General features: G+C 45.0%; 1 protein-coding gene across 4 annotated transcripts in view; it reads right to left on the bottom strand.

The window, feature by feature from the left end:
- The window catches only part of ESRRG (estrogen-related receptor gamma), a 460,216-nt gene that overhangs the window by 375,984 nt on the left and 64,825 nt on the right, over window positions 1-19,407 (bottom strand). Inside the window, exon 1 of one of the 4 annotated variants that reach the window (XM_014528053.1) lies at window positions 7,714-7,834. The exons of the other annotated variants lie outside the window; for them this stretch is intronic. The gene's annotated coding sequence lies outside the window, so the exon portion shown is untranslated. Of the gene's footprint in view, window positions 1-7,713; window positions 7,835-19,407 lie in introns of those variants that run through there. 4 annotated transcript variants of the gene reach the window in all.

Genomic DNA, 19,407 nt, shown 5'->3' with positions numbered 1-19,407 from the left:
GTGCTGACCTATGAACCAGAAGGTCATGGTTAGATTCCCAGTCAGGTCGCATGCCCAGGTTGCAGGCTCAAACTCCAGTAGGGGGCGTGCAAGAGGCAGCTGATTAATGATTCTCTGTCATCATTGATGTTTCTATCTCTCCCTCTCCTTTCTTCTCTGAAATCATATATATATATATATATATATATTAGAGGCCCGATGCACGAAATTCATACAAGAGTAGGCCTTCCTTCCCCTGACTCCTGGCACCGGCTTCCCTCTGGCACCCAGGAGCTGGGCTTCCCTCCCGCCGCCAGCAGGCACCCGGGACCCCGGCTTCCCTCGCAGCCCTGGCTTCGTCGGGAAGGACGTCCAATCTAATTAGCATAATATGCTTTTATTATTATAGATATCAGATGACTTAGCCCTGAAGTGTGTATCAGGCCTTTTATGCATTTTTATTTCCAAATAAAAAAGGGGGAATGACTTCAAGCTAGAGTCTTGGAGCATCCTTTAGCAACATAAGGACCTAAAATGGCATGTGAGTTCACTTTAATTGGTGGAAGGCTAGTCAGAGTAGTTTAATGCCATTCCACTGAAAGAGTGACCAAGCATATACCCCACCTGGCTGGCTACTAGCTCCGTGTCTCACCTCCTACCATCCAAGAAGAGGCGGAAACCATCAGCACCGGGATGAAGAGGGTAAATGCAGTATGATGATCATGTCGATGAAAGTCAGTTCCTTTGGACTTTGTTTCTTTACCCCCTTTCCTTCCTTCCAAAGTAAAAATGTAGTTTTGTGACTTATGTGGGTGTTTGGTTTCTTATTTCAATTTATTTTTAAAGTTTGATTTAAATTTGGAATCTGCCTAAGACTTTTGACATTTATTTCTGGGGGTGTTTTCTGAAGCTCCATGAAGTGGGTTTTGATTGACAGGCAGGTTGCTATGGAAATAGCTGTCACTGCAGAGACTAAGGCTTTATCCCGTACTTTTCCTTTGTCAGGCAAAGGCTTGTGGGATATTTTAAAAATAGTATAAGTGCCCCAGAATTAATGGGGAAATGGCTCTATGACTCTTTTTTAACATATCTATCAAAACCTGCAATTGTTTTCATTCTGTACCATTCTGTTCTGCATCTGTAGCCATAACTTTTTTCTTTAAAGCAAGTGCTTTCCAATATTGTTTTCTGTCATTGGTTCACTTGTTCTTCTGTGAAACTGGTCCCCTACGAATGAAATCGTACTGGTAAGGAAAGGAAAGTAACAAAAAGCATTGAATAGTCTTTCCAAAGGAATTCCCACTGAGTACCACCATGACCTTGGACAGCCTGCCAACTCCATTCGGGGGCTGCATGTACTGGGCAAGCTCTTCATCTCGGGCTTTTAAGGATAAAATTCAGGGGATGAGAAGAATGCATGTATGATGTTTTAATGCGATATGATCTCTTCAGGGGGATATAGCACATCATATACAAAGTGAGATGGTAATTAAGAATCATTTCCCCCATAAAAGTTACCTTAGATTTAAGTTGGGTTCAATTATTCTTATTTCTATTCATTTATTTCTTTCTATTTCTCAGGATCCTCACTCCCTAGACATTCACTGCAGCCCAAAAAGCAATTGAATTCAAAATACTTTCCAAACATTATTTTTTAAAAATGCAGAAACCCCATGGAATATGATGTGCAAATAATGAAGACTGACCCTCCTCTAAACCCAGATTCCTGGGAACTGCACATCTTAAGCCTGTCACTATCATGAAAATATCACATTGCTATGGGGGCCGCATTATTGCACAATGACTCACTGTAATTACGAGTCAGCTCACCTTTCTCAACTCTTTCTTTTTCCTAAATATATTTGTGTTGATCTCAGAGAAGAAGGCAGACAGAGAGAGAGAGAGAAACATCAATGATGAGAATCATTGATTAGCTGCTCCTGCACGCCCCTTACTGGGGATCAAGCCCACAACCCAGGTATAGACCCTGATCAGGAATCCAACCATGACCTGGTTCAACCACAGAGCCACACCAGCCGTGCCCTTCTCTGCCTCTTCAAGCAGAGATCCTTAGTATAGCAAGGAGCATAGGCACTCCACAGAGTGTGTGCTTAGTAAATATCTGCTTTGTGCATAACAGTGCTGCACAGAACTTTTCAGCAAAATAATAGATGTCAGAGGTCAATGAAAAGCCACCGCCCACTAACTTGAAAGTTGTAGAAATGTTCAGAGATCTTTTCTTTAGAAGATAAATTACACGTTTGTTCTCTGTGATTCTCATGAAAGAACTCTTGACACTTTAGTACTTAGGTTGAAGACCACTCTGCTTTTTACCTTGCTTTATTATCCAAACTAGAAACACCTCGCATTTAAACAGGTATCGCCGGCACTAGACAAAGATTCAAGTGGGGCCCGTGAGGCCTTGCTTTGAAGTCTCTTTAAAGTTTTCAGCAAAGAAAAATTCAGGAGGAGGACTGAGAGCCATAAAATTGCCCACCGCTTCCAAAAGAATGTGTTGCTAACATTTGCTGACACGCCAATGCCCCAACAGCCCTGACAAATATCTTACAAGCATGTGTGTGGTAAGGAGAAAAATATTCTAAGCAAAACAATGCTTAGTGTGTTCAAGGAGACTTGGAAAGGCTAGTCCGCCAGGACCAACACATGTTGGAGGCATTCGAATACCACTCAGTGAGACCACCAACTAGCACATTCCAAGTGAATTTGGGACAAATAATTAAGGAAGATTTTTTTAAGTAGCAAGAAACATTGAGCCTGTCACACTTGTCCTTCTCTTTCACATATCTTTATTCTTCTTTCTAAATGGGGTTTCCTTTCATACTAAGAGGACCTGAGCAAGTTTTGGTGGAAATGCCTGTGTCTTATTCACCCTCAATGCCTAGGTCAGTGGCTGTCCTATAGAAAGCTCTTATAGCTGTTGACTGAGCAAAACCAGAACCTTTTACTTAGAGAACATACTTTTTAAGATTCTCTATCTACATCTTAGCTCTAATTAGCAAGTATTTTTAATTTACTGATTTCAGCAGGTGCTTGGAGGAGGGCAAAGCCAAACTGTGGCTTATTCATGATTTGGTCACCAGATACGATGACCAGAACTCTGGAATTCCTGATGGCACTCTTCAGAACCCTTCAGCCATAGGTTCATGCCAGGCCACGGGATAACTCCGTGCCATCTCCTTCCCGGCTTTGCCCTCAATCTCAAAAGTCCTGGTAAATCCTCATATTGTTTTTCTCAAATCCACAAAGAAGCACAAAAATAAAAATCCCTGGAGAAAAACAGCATTTATGTGGCCCATACTGAATTTTAAGAGATCTGTTCTTCTCTATTTTAGACCTGGGTGCTAACCATGGATGAAGGCTGGAATCATACAGCCAAGTTATAAAAAATTTAAAAAAACAACAACACGTAAAAGCACAGGGAAAATATGACGAATTTTCAAAACTTCTGGATAAAGTTGGGAAAGTCTTAACTTCTTCATCAAGCACACCCTATCTTCCACCTTGACCTGGAATGCCATTGCTAAATGGTCAAGATGATGTATATAACATTTTACCATGAGGAAACCTAGCCTTGAACAGTAACTTAAGCGAGTTCACATATTTTAACATCCAAAGGGAAATACTGCTTCCCCTTCTTTGTATTGGAGTTTTGTCAGTGGTAACAGCCCTACTTGAAATGGAATAAGGACCAACATTTCTACTACCCTCCACCTAAGATCATTCAAAGATGGGAGCAAGAGTGTATATTCAGTGGGTCCCAGGACACTTGTGGGGGGAGGGGGAGACAAGGACACAGAAAGCAAGATGTGAAATGGTCCAGGGGTTCTCTGTCCCTGGTTTAAGGCTTGTAAGATACTGTTGAAGAAGAAAAAAATTCGACAGATAAGCATCTTAAATCATAGTAAATTACACACTGCACGCTGGTGGCTCGGTCATGGAAAATTATGAAGCTACGTGATGTCTCATTTGTTGTGCTGCAAACAAATGTAAATAAATTACTGGGAGAATCTCATTTACATTTAGAACTTCATCCTGATGCATGACATGACTACCGATTTTTCTAAAGATACTCTGAGAAGAAATGCCACGCATTAAACGGAGATCATGCGGATCGTGGCAGGAGTTTGATGTGCTGCAGCGTTTTCTAAGCAAGAACGACCTACACTTTCCTAACAGTAGAAACACGCACTCCTACCCCCACCCTTACATCCCTACACACACAGATGAGAGAAAGGGGCATCAAACCCATGGTCGCTCCCATTTCTAAGGCACCATCAGCCACCATTCAGAGCAAACACGCCTGACCCACCGTCAGCGGACTAGCTGGTTGCTGGGCAGTGGGGATGGTTTGTAGTGAGCCATTCACACTCACCCCATCCCACCCACGGCAGCTGGCAGGGGTTAATGGGACAGAATGGAGTTTACTGGCCCCTGTAGGGATCAAGCCAATGACCGATCTCATTAACACTCTGCGTGGACCAATGGAGCTGCGAAGCCATGGACTCGCATTGAGTAGGAATTGGTCATCAAGTGCACAGGCGCCCTGCGCGGGGAAGCAGCTGACCCGGGAAGGCAGATACGCAGTGCAGGAGACTAATGGGATTTGAGCAAAAAGGCTTGAAGGGCTTCAGGTCTAGGGTGGCTGTTAGGCTTGCTGCCATGCTTAATGTCTCCCATCCGCCTCTCCGTGACTCCATCCAAATGACCCAGGGCAAAGGCAAGGACTCACGGACAGGGAACAGAGCTGCAGTCACTGAATGCAATGAGAGGAAACCAGCAGGCCCTTAACACAAAGCTCTGAGGACCATTCTCTCTGTAGCCTATGGAGCTACAGCGACACAGGAGTAGACTTGTCTCGGGGCTATGGTACTACACTCGGCATCCTTTGCTTGGTATTGTTCCTTCCACATCACACGCAGTAACACCTCTGCATGCCTTGCCTCTTAAGTGAGGGTCTGGGACTCAACCTTTTTTCTCTCTGCAGCTGTGACTGGCCTCACATTCCAGCCATCAAATGCCTTCCCACTCTCCATGGATATCTCAGAAAGTTGTTGAGTTTTGCTTTCTATCCCCACAAGGGTGAAATACGACCATTGCCTAAGTCAGGAGATGACGGGGTAATGGCCCATCCTCATTGTCATCCCTGGAGGAATATTTACATAAGCCGGAAGAGGTCTGAGAGTTTATTGGTTAAGGGGAAAATAAGCAGGCCATGAAATAATTATTTTTCATTGCGCCTTGCCAAAGCCATTCGGCCAAAGGCTAAATTGAGCTGCTATTGTGATTATTTGAACTGTGGAGCCAAAAGTCTTTGCTGCACAGCATCCCAGCTGTCCTAAATTTTGTTCTGATGGCTAGTGCTCATTCTGGCTCAGACCCTGCCAAAAAAATAGTCCCTGGAATAGGCGGGGGGAAGAGTTGCTTTATCCAGACCCACATCAATTACAGATTTAGGGTCGTTCGGAGAATGCGATGATTAACAAATCACTTCCTGAAACTGTAAGGACAAGACTCTCATATGCAAATGGCAGGCCACTCATATGCACACACTGAGGTGAGGAAATGATCGCGAAGACTTCCCAAATCTACTGATGGTCGTTTCTTTTAATGCTGATTGTACTTTGCTGCAAATGACTTCTTCCCCAAGGCCCTCACCACGGGGAGGCTGTGGCAGCGCTGGCTTAATGGGGGCATCGACCCCGGGTTTGCCTGGCACCTTGACAGGCATGTCTGGTGACTGCAGGAGTCCATGACCCAGAAAGGGGACTGCGGAAGCCACATAGACTGTTCAGAGTGGCACCCCAGGGTCCAGAGCAATCCCTTCCCATGGCAGGCACTCAACAGGTACGTGTTAGAAGAAGGAAGAAAAGGAGGCAGGCCGATAGCTCAGTGGGACGAGGGTGTTAAGTTTGTCGAACCTTTAAATACATATTCCCTTTGTGTGTTAGGATGGACACATTTTGGAATACTAACCTAGGTTGGAGACACAGAAAACTGCCAAATCAGTTCTCTTTTAACAAACCACGACTTCCTTCTTCTTTGGCTAAGATCCATTCCCAATGGGGAAGAGAAGCAAAGGCAATATTCAATCCGATGCATCATTCTAGCAAAATGCACACTAGGTTTGCCTCTAAAGAATCTCCTAATTGTCCTGCCATTTACCTCTCAATATATTTAAAGACATGGAATCAGCTGTGATTGCATATTAATTCCATGTAGACCAGTAAGATCAATCTGGAGGGTACAGGGAAGGAGGTTGCATGAGCAGCTCTGGGGTCACTCCTGCCGCCCGCACCCAAGTGGTGCCCAGGAGGAGTTGCCCGGAGCCTCAGTAACTCCCACTTCTGTTAGGAAAAGTCTAGCCTTAAAAGTAAAAGGCCAATAGGGTAAGGTCAACTTTGAATAATTGTGGCCAAAAATAAATATATTTTTAAAAATCCTAAATAACATCCGTCTAGGGCATTTGGTTCTAACTTCAGGGGTAAATCAATATTACATGTGGGAAAAGTATATGCACAAGAAAGTGAACTCCACTGTTTGTGGTCAAGGCCAGTGAGAAAGCAAAGAATGTCCACAGCTCATTGAAAACTCCCTTTCAGTCAGTTTTTCAAGTGCTAATGCTTTCCCACCACCTGCTAAGGATGTTCACCAGTAAGATGGTGGCCTCTACAAGCTTGACCAAAGGTTCCCATTCAGAAACCCAAAATCAGGGCATTTGATGGGGTAAATAAGAGAAAACAACTAAAGTCACATGTCCTGAAAAATATTAGATGAATGTTCATTATGCTAATCATTTTTAATGCACACCTGGGGAGACATTTTTATTGATTTTAGAGAGAAAGAGAGAGAGAGAGAGAAACATTAATGTGAGAGAGAAACATCTATCAGTTGCTGACCCTATGAGCCCCTACCCTGGATTGAACCCACAACTTCAGTATGTGCCCTGACTGGGAATGGAACCCGCAAATTTTTGGTGTATGGGATAATACTCCAACCAACTGAGCCACCCAGCCAGGGCTATACTGATCACTTGTAAGAGAGAGGACCATACGTACCCAAGTCTTCAGCAAGCCCCATCCTAGAAAACCACTAATACAATGTTATGTGGTTACAGAACTGTTAAACTCATAGCCATGGTAGATCATTTTCATTCTGATTTTCTATTCTCCTTTCACATATTGTTCCTACCTGGAATAATACATGGCCTAAGATGAGAGGAGAAACCGCTGAAAAAGGAAAATTCCTGCTAAATGATAAAAAGTGACACTTCAGCCCAGAGCAACCTTTGCTTCCCACCCCCCTGTGGTCAGCCGTGCATGGCGACCAAGCACCTGCCTTCCATTCCCGACCTCTCCTCTCTTCGTGGCCTGCTGAGCCCCGTGGGACTTGGAGCAACTCGTGACTCAATTCCCACCTGAGTTGGAGGCATGAACAGAGCCCTGACCTCTGGCCAGTGAGATAGCCACCCCTGTACCTGCTGACTAGATCCCCTCCCGGATCCAGTCCGAGGGCCCAAGGAAGTGACAGAACACCCTCCCCTTTAAAGCCAAGAAGGAGATGCTGAAATGCTTCGTTTCCAGGAAATGCAGCAGAGAATGAGAACCAAATTGGCCCCTCTTATTGGAAGAACTTGCAAATGGCAAGAGTGTTAAAGACATTATTCCATGCGAATGAAAGCGTCTGTAAAATACACAGTCACGTAAGGCTACTCACTTCTTCCCAGAGTGATGGGTTCAGGGAAGACCAGGCTCCAATGGAGAGGTGATTAAACAGCACTTCTGCCCCAAGTTTGGCCGAAATGGTGCGATGTTTTACATGTGCTAACACATGTGACTATCCACTTGGGGGGCGGTCTGATTTGGAGTGCTATTAATGTGTAGCCTTTTCTAGCAAATCTGCCTAAGGGATTAGTAACCCCCCAAAAGTTCAGTTGAATATTAACTGCATTAACTTTGCTGGCTGCAACATCCCGCTACCCACAAACAGCCTACGGTGCCTGAGGGATGACTTGCTTAACCCAAAACATTCCACGCAGAGCCACACTGCTGGGAAATCATTCTGGTAAAGGGGGAGCCCTTCCTGCCAACCCTGGCTGAGACTCCCCCAAAAAGAGCCCAGTCTAGGGTATTCGTGGCTTTACTCCATTGCCACAATTTCTCTGACCAGGAAACACCCTTTACTTTTCAAATTTTACTCTTAACTAAGTCCCCCAAGATGATTGGAAAAGATATGTTCTATAAGGTAAGACGTTCAAATGATCTATGTAAATTACAACTAGTAGTTACTCACCACCAAGGTCACATGTGTATCCCATTCCCAGAACATGTTGTCCCCAAGATCAACTTCCTATTGACTATAATAATTCTGGAAAAAAATCACAGAGAACAATTTTATTACTATTCCAGTAACCCCCTCCCCCCGAAAAAGAGCGAATAAACCTTGAACCCATATGATAAACAGAAGAAAAGGGGACCCATTTTCTGCCCAACGACAGCACAATCTAGAGGAGATGAGCTCCCCTAAGCCCCCGAGAGACCTCCCTCTCTCCTACTCTAGTTCTTCGTTATATCCATTCATTAGCCCTTCCAAGCTACCCTTACGAAGGGAGTCAGTGTAATGAGAAATCAAGTTCAATCTTAGGGCTTGCAACATTTTTTTTTCTCATAATGCTGTACACTTAATTGTTCCTGCCTGTTAGCAACCCAATTATGTTGTCCAGAAATGGAGACAAACAGTACATTTTAGTATTTAAACAGGAACAGAAACTGTAAGCAGAGAGCTGCAAACCACACCATTACGCTGGAATTGAAGCTGTATGTGAGAAGAAAAAGTTTCACTCCCACCAATCACCAACCCACCCGTAAAAAAAAAAAGCTACCCACATATCAGAAGGGAGGTGGAACAGGGGAGGCAGAGTTTGGTTTCCTAGTTGGAGATGAGATTTTGTCGAAATCCAGACATAAAAATATAACCTGATAAGGCAGACAGATAACAATATGGTACAACACCCTTTCAAGATGATCAACTGGAGTGACTTAACCAGGAAACTGAACAGGCCCCTTGGCAACTGGTTGTATCTTCAAAATTCACTCAACAGGGACATTCAGGTAAGAGAAGGCACCAAACTGCTCCCAAACCGACCAACTTCAACAACAGATCCTGCCTGTTGTCATGAAGTTAATTTTCTAATTCATTGCCCAACACATTCTATAAAGTTCAAGACCATGACTGGGCTTTTTGTCCATTCAATTTTTCTCTCTGGAGCACTCGGCTAGACCACACTTGGCTTTAACTACTGCCAGACCAATTCATTAAGAAAAAAGGGGATGGTCTTGAGCCAGAATATTTATACACTTGACTCAGAAACAATCTATTCTAAGGGACATTTTCCCAAGCTAAATGCACTACAGGGCTTTCCTATTCATAAAATTCATTTGCTGGTCTGCAAGTCCCTTAAGTGAGGAGAGAGAGAAAGAGAGAGAGTCAGATACAACAAAGGAAAATTCACACTGCCCCACAAGAGAGAAAATGCCCAAGGCACGGCATGGGTTTAGGCTGCTTAGAAAGCAATGAAACTTCTCTTTCTTCCACTCACTCTGATTACACAACTAATATTTACTCAGCTTAGGCCTCCTTGTAACCCAAGGGAGAGGCATTACCCAAGCAAAGAGAGAACAACCAATACTCAGTATCCTTGCCACACCAGCTCCAGCCCCCAGATTCCACCCTTTATTTAGGATGCTGCTTAGGCTGTTGTTGGTCAAGGCGCAGTACCCCACAAAGACACACGTGCACATGCACATGTACACACTATGCACACATAAGGACCCTACATGGCTTCACATCTACATGTGTGTTATCCGGGTGACCAGAGTACAGGTCTTCTCCTTCCCCTCCCTCTTCTCTATGGCCACAGACAGCACCCCTTTTCCCAATCAGACTTCTCACACACATGCCACAAATCACAAGCAGGACCTCACACTGAGCTATATGGAGGATAAACAGGTCCGGAGATCTGAGTTCTGCTGCTAAACTAAGCTGTGTGATCTTGGGCAAACTGCTTAGCCTTTCTGATCCTTAGCTTCACCATTTACAAAAGGAAGTGTTAGACTAACTGGTCTCTGAGCTACCTTCCAGTTCTAAGATCTTCCTTTTGTTTTCTGTGCTCATTGAAGCTCAATGGACTAGAGGAGTTTGGCTGAATATTCATCAAAGATACTCCAGAGGTGGGGCTGCCCAATATGGTAGCCACCACCCATATGCACCTATTGGACCCTGAAATGTGACTAGTCCAGATTTCAAAGGCTTAGCGTCCAAAAAATGCAAAATAGCTCATTAATAACTATTATATTGGTTACATATCAAAATAGTAATATTTAGGCTATATTGTGTTATATAAAATGCATTATTAAAATTAAATTTACCTATTTCTTCTCACTTTTTTAAGTGGCTATTAGAACATGAATTAAAAACCTGACTCACATTATATTTCTGTTGGACAGCAATGTGGTCTCTACAGGAGAGTTAGGCATGGAGGCCAAATTGGGTCCACGGCCTATTTTTATATACTCTAAAAGGCAAAAAGCGTTTTTACATTTTCAAAGGGTTCTTTTATAAAAAGAGAGAGACTGTGTGTACAGAGACCACGTGTGGCCAGCAAAGGCTAAACTACTTACCATCTTGCCCTCTGTAGAAAAAGTCTGCAGACCCTCCCTTGTGCCTCTTTGCAGGATGTGGGTGCCAGAGTCTTACTCAGTCTTGAATGCAGGGCAAGAAAAATTAGGCTTGGAGAAATTCCCCCACCCATCTCCATAATCCTGCCATTGTCCTAAGTGCCAGTGGAGAGGATACGAGGAGAATTCCAGAAGGAGAGGAAGGGATAGTGCAGTTCAGTGCTGATTTCCCCAGGCGAGCCACAGTAGCAAAGACTGCATAAACTACTAGCTCACTAATTCCAGTTGCCCTCGTAGGAGAACAAGAAGAGCCCAGCCGGTGTGGCTCAGTGGTTGAGCATCAACCTATGAACTAGGAGGTCATGGTTCAATTCCTGGTCAGGGCACATGCCTGGGTTGCGGGCTCGATCGCCATGTGGGGCATGCAGGAGGCAGCTGATCAATGATTCTCTGGTCATTGATATTTCTCTCTTTCTCTCCCTCTCCTTTCCTCTCTGAAATCAATAAAAATATATTATTAAAAAAGAGAAAGAGAACAAGAAGAAACTTAGCTTGGAGGGACATATGACAACTTTAACCAAAAATTGTAGCTTGGGGTGGGGAGACACATTCAGTATGACCAACTATGTGCCCAGAACTGAAGGGCTCCCAAATTTTGGATTTTTCCACATGCCACAGTGCAAAAATAGGACAGTCCTGGGAAGACCAGGAGGCGTTGGTCACTTTAAATCTGAACAGTAGAAACTGTGCTGCTATGGTACATAAAGGATGCAATGCTAATCGCATTTTTTTCCAATAGGAAACTTGCCTCCTTTAATAAAGCTGCATGTTGAATTTGTGCCCTTTCTACTTTTATTACCTTTTAGTTATTGGAAATTAAATTTTCAGTAAGTTCTGCACTGACCATTCAGTTCTTTCATTTTGTGATCTTGGATCAACTTCAAACCCAGAGAAGCTGTATATCCCTTAACTGCTCAGGGCCCCACTTTTTCCTCTATCAGCTATCCCGAGTAGTCAGTACATTCTTCCCAGGGACTTCTGTTGGAGGACCAACACGGACTACAAGAACCTGGAGGGGTGCCAAGCTGGTGTGGCTCAGTGGCTGAGCTTCAACCTATGAACCGGGAGGTCACAGTTTGATTCCCGCTCAGGCACATACCCGGATTGAGGGCTGAATCCCCAGTAGGGGGCATGCCGGAGGCAGCTCATCAATGATTCTCTCTCATAATTGATGTTTATATCTCTCCCTCTTTCTCTCTGAAATCAATAAAAATATATTTTTAACAAAGAAGAAGAAGAACCTGGAGGGAAACGAGGAGTCTCAACTAAGGATTCCTGCTCAATCTGGGATGACTTGGACAAAACTCTTAATAGGATGGATTTTGAGAACATGTTAAAACTGTTCAACTCTAGAATTGCTTGAACTGGAAACAAAATAGAACCCAACAAGACCCAATTTCCCAAGAAAAGGGTATATCGGTGACACTTCAAGCCCAGAGAAGTTGTATGTCCCATGTACCTGAACCCACATGGTGACATTTGGTTGTCATTTGTTTCCATTATTTGGGAGGTGACTGTTTTGAAAACCGGGGATGAAATGATTGCACATGTCACTTTCACAAACAACAAGACTTTGGAATGGAATTGCCCTTCTCCCAGAGGCAGGGAGATGTCCCCCCTCCACCACCCCTGTTTGGGAGGAAATGGTGTCCTCCTTCGCATATTCAACGCACACTCTCTACTCTTCATCCAGGGATGCTCTATTGTGCAATAATTGGTCCCCACTGTCACATGCACAATTGGGCTGCTCAGATGGATGTAAGAGTAAAACCTCTTCAACAGCTATCACCACTGCTAGCCTGAGGCTCCGACGGCCCCCTGTGGCCACCTGCCTGCAGCAACCCATGACTAAGGCACACGGGAGGGAGGGGCGCATCTATAATCCTTTATTTTTATTAGAAACACACCCACAAAACCTCATTAGTGATGGCTGAGTGTTGTGTCAAGTCCCCAGTGAGGACTCTGCCCGGGTACAGCCTGTTGAGGAAGGGAAGTGGCCGAGGCTCAGGACAGAGAGAAGGCTGGGAAGGCAAGAACTCCTGCTGGTCCGAGCCCCTCCCCACGGAGGCAGCTGGCCTCCTCCCTGCAGGCCTGTCCCTTGGCCCAGACATTACCCACTCTAACCCCCAAGTCCTGGGGCCATTCGTCACCACCTGAGCTATCCACAGGGTCCTCCCAGCCCTCTGAGCTCAGCCTGGGGACAGCTTGGATGGCGCCAGAATACTGAAGACATTCCGCAGCTCCCACATGACTGAAATTCTCCCTTTTCAACTCAGAATCCCTTTCATGTCAAAGTCAAACTTTGGGTTTCTTTTTCTTATTATTGTTTCGACACACGCCTTTTTGAAATTTCTTTGTTCCCCTTGGTCTGTGGCAAACTCTGCCGCTCCCTGACTCTGAAGTTCAGATCAGCCTGGGGGGGACTTTTCCCCCCATTCAGCGGAGTCTTATGAACCATGGGATCTGGCACTCGGAAGTAAGTGGCATGCTGGCCACAGAACAATGACACACATTGTTCTGTCCTCCGGGGTATTGACACTTGAACCACAGGGACCTGGAATGGCTGCTTCCCCTGAGACAAAAGCCAACTTTCTCCCATGAAACCTTTTTAATACAGACCCACAGAGGTGGGGGAAAGCCAGAGGCATGCGAGCAAGGTGAGTGGGCCTCAGCACAGGCTTCCTCCTCCAGGGGGTGCTCACAGCTGGGCGCGGACAAGCAGGAAGCAGGCTGTAGGGTGCACTGTGTCACAGGCATGCGCCCGGCGCTCCACAATTCTTTTAACAAGGAACCGTCATTGTCTAGCAAATCAGAATGCGATATTGCACCACAAATTAGAGGGTCCAGAAGGAGGATTTTCAGTGTCATCTGGAAAACAACACCTTCTGCCCAGCTGGCATGGCTCAGTGGTTGAGCGTCTACCAATGAACCAGGAGGTCATGGTTCAATTCCCAGTCGGGGCACATGCCCAGGTTGTGGGCTCCATCCCCAGTGTGGGGCATGCAGGAGGAAGCCAATCAATGATTCTCTCTCATCACTTATGTTTCTGTTTCTCTCTCTCTCTCTCTCTCTCTCTCTCTCCCCCCTCTCCCTCTCCCTCTCCCTTTCCCTTTCTCTCTGAAATCAATAGAAATATAAAAATAAATAAATAAAAACAGAGACCCAGGATTCGCTCCCCTATAAGCCCCCTTCACATCTGTGCCTCTGACCCAAGGCTGGGCCCCATTCAGAAGAGGGTCATAGGTGATAAGAAACATCACGAGCAGGCCCCTACCTTGCTCTTGTCTTGCTCCCCACTGTCACCCTGCAGCTGTGAGCTACGAGCACCCTTTCTTGGGATCCCAGCTGGAAAACAGACCACCGGAGAAGCAGCTCTGCTCCCAGGTCCAAGGAAGCCCTTCTGCTGCCTGCCTGGGCCACAGGCTGAGCTGCCTCTGTAGACCTGGGTATTGACCAATGTCTCAGGGAGCCCGACTCCCTCATGACAAATATTGTTTCCCTTTTATGTCCGGTCTCCTGAGATTCCCCCTAATATCCAGATAGGAAAGAGGTTTCACATCCCTCCCCCTCCCCCTTCGTAAAGACTATTTTCACTGCTCCAAAGGTTTATATGTCTTCTGCTGTAACTAAATCTGCTGCAGGTTTCCTTTCAAAGCACACACAGGCCTCGCCCTATCAATCGGTCCTCGGTGCCCCAAACTTTTGATGAGCTCTCAAATTGTTTGTACGTGGGTATGTTCCGTTCTCCCACCACTCATGGAAGTGGTTGCGACTTGAAGGCTGTTTTCCTAACACAGTTTCAATGCCTCCTGGATGGTAGTGTTTTGTAACCAGTCAAGGAGTGATCGACATGACTCCATCCACTCTGTTTTAATCTTTGTAGGCTAGGTACCATGGAAGCATGTGGAAATAAAGATAAACACACACAAGGGAGGAGGAGGAGGAGGAGGAGGAGGGGAAGAGGAGGAAGAAGAAAAGAGAAGGCAAGAACGATGAGCTTCATTCTAATGTGGCAATATCTCCCAGAGCATACTTAATTGCCCTCATGTTTTTGGCCTCTGTTTCATAAGAATGGTGACACTATATCTTTCTTTAAATTTCAGACTGGTGATCTTTCAAAATGGGTCATATGACACTTCCGGTCAAGATGGTGGTATAGGAAAAAACTGGGTCATACAGGCAGCAATGGAATCGATTTTTGGATAAGACGTGGATAGAAAGTCACACGGTTAGTGAGCTCCAGGTCTGCCTCTTCAGCAGTGTGGCGAAGAAAGTTCTTCATCGCTGCTTGTCTGCCATCCACAGTCCAATGGAGAAGGAAGCCAAGAGGTACCTAGCCTCCTGACAAGTCTAACACAGAGAAGCAAACGTCCCTTTTATTCCTTCCATCTGCCCTGGACTTGGAATTGTCTGCTACTGTTCACATCTTCTATTTTGCTACTTTGGGATTTAATGCTACTGTAAAGTTGTTGCTTTAGTTAAATGTTTAAGGCAATACGTTAGAAATTTAAAAAAAAAAATTTTAATGATAAATTTTAGTTTGGGAATATTTCAGGATTTTTCTATCAACAATTAAACTTTTCCTGTCCTGTGAAATATCTTCAGGATTCTAATACCTATTTAACCTTCAAAACAAACAAACAAAAGCACCCTGAGATGGTTTGGTTTGATTATGCAAAAATTGTGAATTAGGAAGCTTGGGGAATTTGTCCAAGATAACACTCTATCAGCAGGCATTTGGGTTGAGATTCAAACCATCCTAATTTGACTCCAAACCCTACTCCCTCTACCTCTGCTAGGTACATAGGGGTACTCAATAGATGCTGTTGGCTCTACTCCACTCAACCCACAGAGAGGCTCTTATAAATCTGCTAGGCTTGAAGGAAAGACAATGCCAGATCAATGACTTCAACATGGACCATGCTGAGTTTTATTTGTAGCTTCCGGCAAAACACTGCATTGCTCTATAGCAGTGGTTCTCAACCTTCCTAATGCCGTGACCATTTAATACAGTTCCTCATGTTGTGGTGACCCCAACCATAAAATTATTTTCGTTGCTACTTCATAACTGTAATTTTGCTACTGTTATGAATTGTAATGTAAAAGCTGATATGCATGATGTATTTTCATTGTTACAAATTGAACATAATTAAAGCATAGTGATTAATCACAAAAACAATATGTAATTATATATGTGTTTTCCGATGGTCTTAGGCAACCCCTGTGAAAGGGTTGTTCGACCCCCAAAGGGGTCACGACCCACAGGTTGAGAACCACTGCTCTATAGCATTTCCAGTTACTCCCTTCCACCAGGGCACCCTCCACAGTAAAGGAGCCTCCTCTGTAAGCTCATGTCCTTCCCTTCACGCTCTGTCTGGTGGGTGCTCAGTAAAAGCATTAAAAATATTCTCGTTTTTATCAAAAAAAAAGAAAGAAATCACAGAGACCCAGGATCTCTAGTTGAGAGGCTCCATCGCCAGAAACACTGAAAAAAGAACAGAGCTGACACCACAGTTGGTGAAAGTAACAGCTTACAAGCCATGCCAAGAGCCCTTTTCCCTCATCTAATCCCCCCATCACTCTTCTGACACAGGACAGCAAAGTCATTAAACCCTTTAAACATCCATTGCAAGTCGGTATAAAGGTAGTGCATTTTAAGGCTGAAAGAATGTCCATAGACACACTCACACACGAAAGCTCACATACATCCATATGTAACCCACTACATAACTGTTAAAGGAATAGGCTCAGGAGAGACTAAAAGAGTCATTTCATCTCATTGATCCCGTGTGTGACAGTCAAGAATCTAGCTAAGTCGAGCTTAGATTTGAGAAGCCAGTTTTCCATCTTTGGATTCTCCGGAAAAGTCAGTTTCCACAACAAGCCCTGTCTATAGAGTCTTTGTTTATTGTTTCTACTTTGCTTGCTCCTTGGAACAGTAAGTGGTCAACAGGCATCTGACTGTTACCCAAGCAGCTGGCAGACTCAAGTGTCACAGCTAAAGCCCACACCTGCTGAGTTCCCCACAGAATCTCCACTTTAATTAGAATGAAATATTGGTCTGGGAGGATGTGTTCTAATTTTACTTCTTATTGTAAAGCTTGCGTTGGCATGCAATGGCCTTTTTACATGCTTTTGCAAGGAATACTGATGCTTGCCCTAAGAAAGCCTAGGATTATATTCAAAGCAATGCACCCAGTGGGTTGTTAACTGACGTTTCAGGACCTGCAATCAATGGGTCCCGGGGTACAGCTCTGCCATTCGACCATGATGCCATCACCATTCAATGCTCCCCAGTAGCATTCCAGTTGCAAGAAGCCGTCCCTTCACTAACCAGGTGGGCTCATTCTCACCCAGCTATGTATTTCTGCTTTGATGAAATGTAGAATCATGTATATTATGGGTGACTCTCTCTATTTGTTTTCCATGAATCATTCAGCTATACAGTATGCTGAATGACACATAAATATAGAAATTATGGAAATAGAAAAAGCCTTTTATCCAGTGCAGATCCGGAGTTGCTAAAATGAGTGGCTGAAATTTCTCTCTAGGGTGTCATTTAAAATCTAACCTTGTCCCAAATAACAAGTGACCACCAATTTCTTTGACTCCCAAGAAGGGAGAACTCTGCCATGCGACGCAGGCAGGAGAGTTCACAGATGGGCTGGAGGCGTTCACCCCGGAAGGCAGGAAAGAAAGAATTCCCACACGTGCATGCACCTACAGACAGACACACAAGTGAACATGCACACACAAGTGAACACATGCACGCATGCAAGTACACATACAAATGAACAAATGCACACATGGGGTACACACACATGAATGCACATGGGTGAACATTTACACATGTGAACACACAGGCGCACATGCATGAACACACTTGCACACACAGGCACACTGTTGGCATCCAGCAGGAGTAAATAATACACAAACAGGGGGACTCGCCACCCCCAGGCCCATGCTACCACAGGCCACCACAGGCCCATGCTAAAAGGCACACATACAGTATTGGTGCAGGTGTTGGTAAACAAGTAAGTGTAGAGATGTTTCTAATTATAAGCTGTCACAGCTAAAATTAGAAATCCAATCTGTTCTTTTTTTTTTAACTGTCCAAAGGGGCTTATTTAAATGAGAGCAGCCAGAAGGCCTTGACTTGGCAGGAGCGACGGCTATGACAGCCGGGAGGTGTGGTTCACCAGCTTTCCCTCTGCGCCATGAGGTGTGCATCCCATTCCTAGCAGGAAAAGCCCCGCCTTCATCCACTGCGACGGAAGGGTACCACCTTCTCTAGGCAGGATGTCCATCAGCCCATTACTCTGTGCCTGACAGCTCCCCTGCCATCCTCAAAAGTGCACTCTCCCTCGGCTGGCATGCCTCAGTGCTTGAGTGTTGACCTATGAACCAGAAGGTCACAGTTTGATACCCGGTCAGGGCACATACCCAGGTTGTGGGCTCAATCCCAGCGTGGGGAGTGCAGGAGGCAGCGGATCAATGATTCTCTCTCATCATTGATGTTTCTCTCTCTCTCTCTCTCCCTCTCCCTTCCTCCCTGGAATCAATAAAAATGTACACTCTCATAAATTCCCATTCCTTCTTTGGCTCCCAGTTCCAGTTCCAATTTAATTCCAAACATTAAGGATATCTTGGCATACACACACACACACACAGTCCACTCCTCCACAATAATCTGTGTGGCAATGCTCAAGCCCCAACAGCCATTAAGAAACTCAGCACAGAAGACACACTCCACTCATCTCCGGGGAAGTCACACACCTTCCAGTTCGCACACAGCGACGTGAGCAGCCCTCACCGACTGTGGTTCAATCAGGCCTCCGAGATGCTTTCCATAAATGGAAAGAAGGAAGCGGGGTTCGGTTACCCAAACCATAGAAAACCACCAGGCTCTACTTGAAGAGTTTTCAAAACCTATCAATAATAAATGAAGAGCGCACGGCTTAGCTCCAGTTAACCAAAGGCCCCGTCATCCTTCCTGAAATAAAGCCCATCACTGCTGACCCTTGGTAGTCGTACCACAGCCAAAAAAGAGTCTTGTGACAAGCGTGCTCCTCAATGCTTTTATTAAAGAGCCATTATCATAACCCAGGGCTTTAAATTTAGCTCCTTTTGTTCTTGTTTTCATTACCCTCACAGTGAGCCAGCTTCGCGGGCTAAGAAGCAGAAGACTAATGTTTATTTGCACCCACATCCTGGCTCGGAAAAACGCACATAGACAGCAATTTAAGTCATCCTGCTCGAGGCAGAGAGCTAATGTTCTTTATATAGATTGTGCCCGTACAGAAGCAAAGCCAAACCTAGGCGCTGGAGATGGAGAGATGGAGATCAAAGATTCAGGGTCGCAGGAAACAGGGGTGACTGTCTCCCTGGATATTCACCCCATGCGCGTGAGCCGCAGCTTCCACCTTTTGTCCCTCTGCCTACACCACTGCCCAGAGCTCCAAGTGAAGGCCAAACTAAAACGCCAGGTATTAATTTTACTTTTCTCGCTCCAATTTCTAGAAAAGATAGCAATAGCATTGAAATAGCCAAAGGTGCCCTGACCAGTGTGGGTCAATAGAGTGTTAGCCTGCACACCAATCAAGGTGTCTCTCTCACATCAATGTTTCTCTCTCTCTCTCTTTCTCTCTCTCTCTCTCTCTCTCTCTCTCTCCCC

This window comes from Myotis brandtii, unplaced genomic scaffold (assembly GCF_000412655.1).
Source record: "Myotis brandtii unplaced genomic scaffold, ASM41265v1 scaffold612, whole genome shotgun sequence".
NCBI lineage: Eukaryota > Metazoa > Chordata > Mammalia > Chiroptera > Vespertilionidae > Myotis > Myotis brandtii.
The sequence above is the reverse complement of the archived record's forward strand: the minus strand, read 5'-3'. Positions and strand labels throughout refer to the sequence as shown.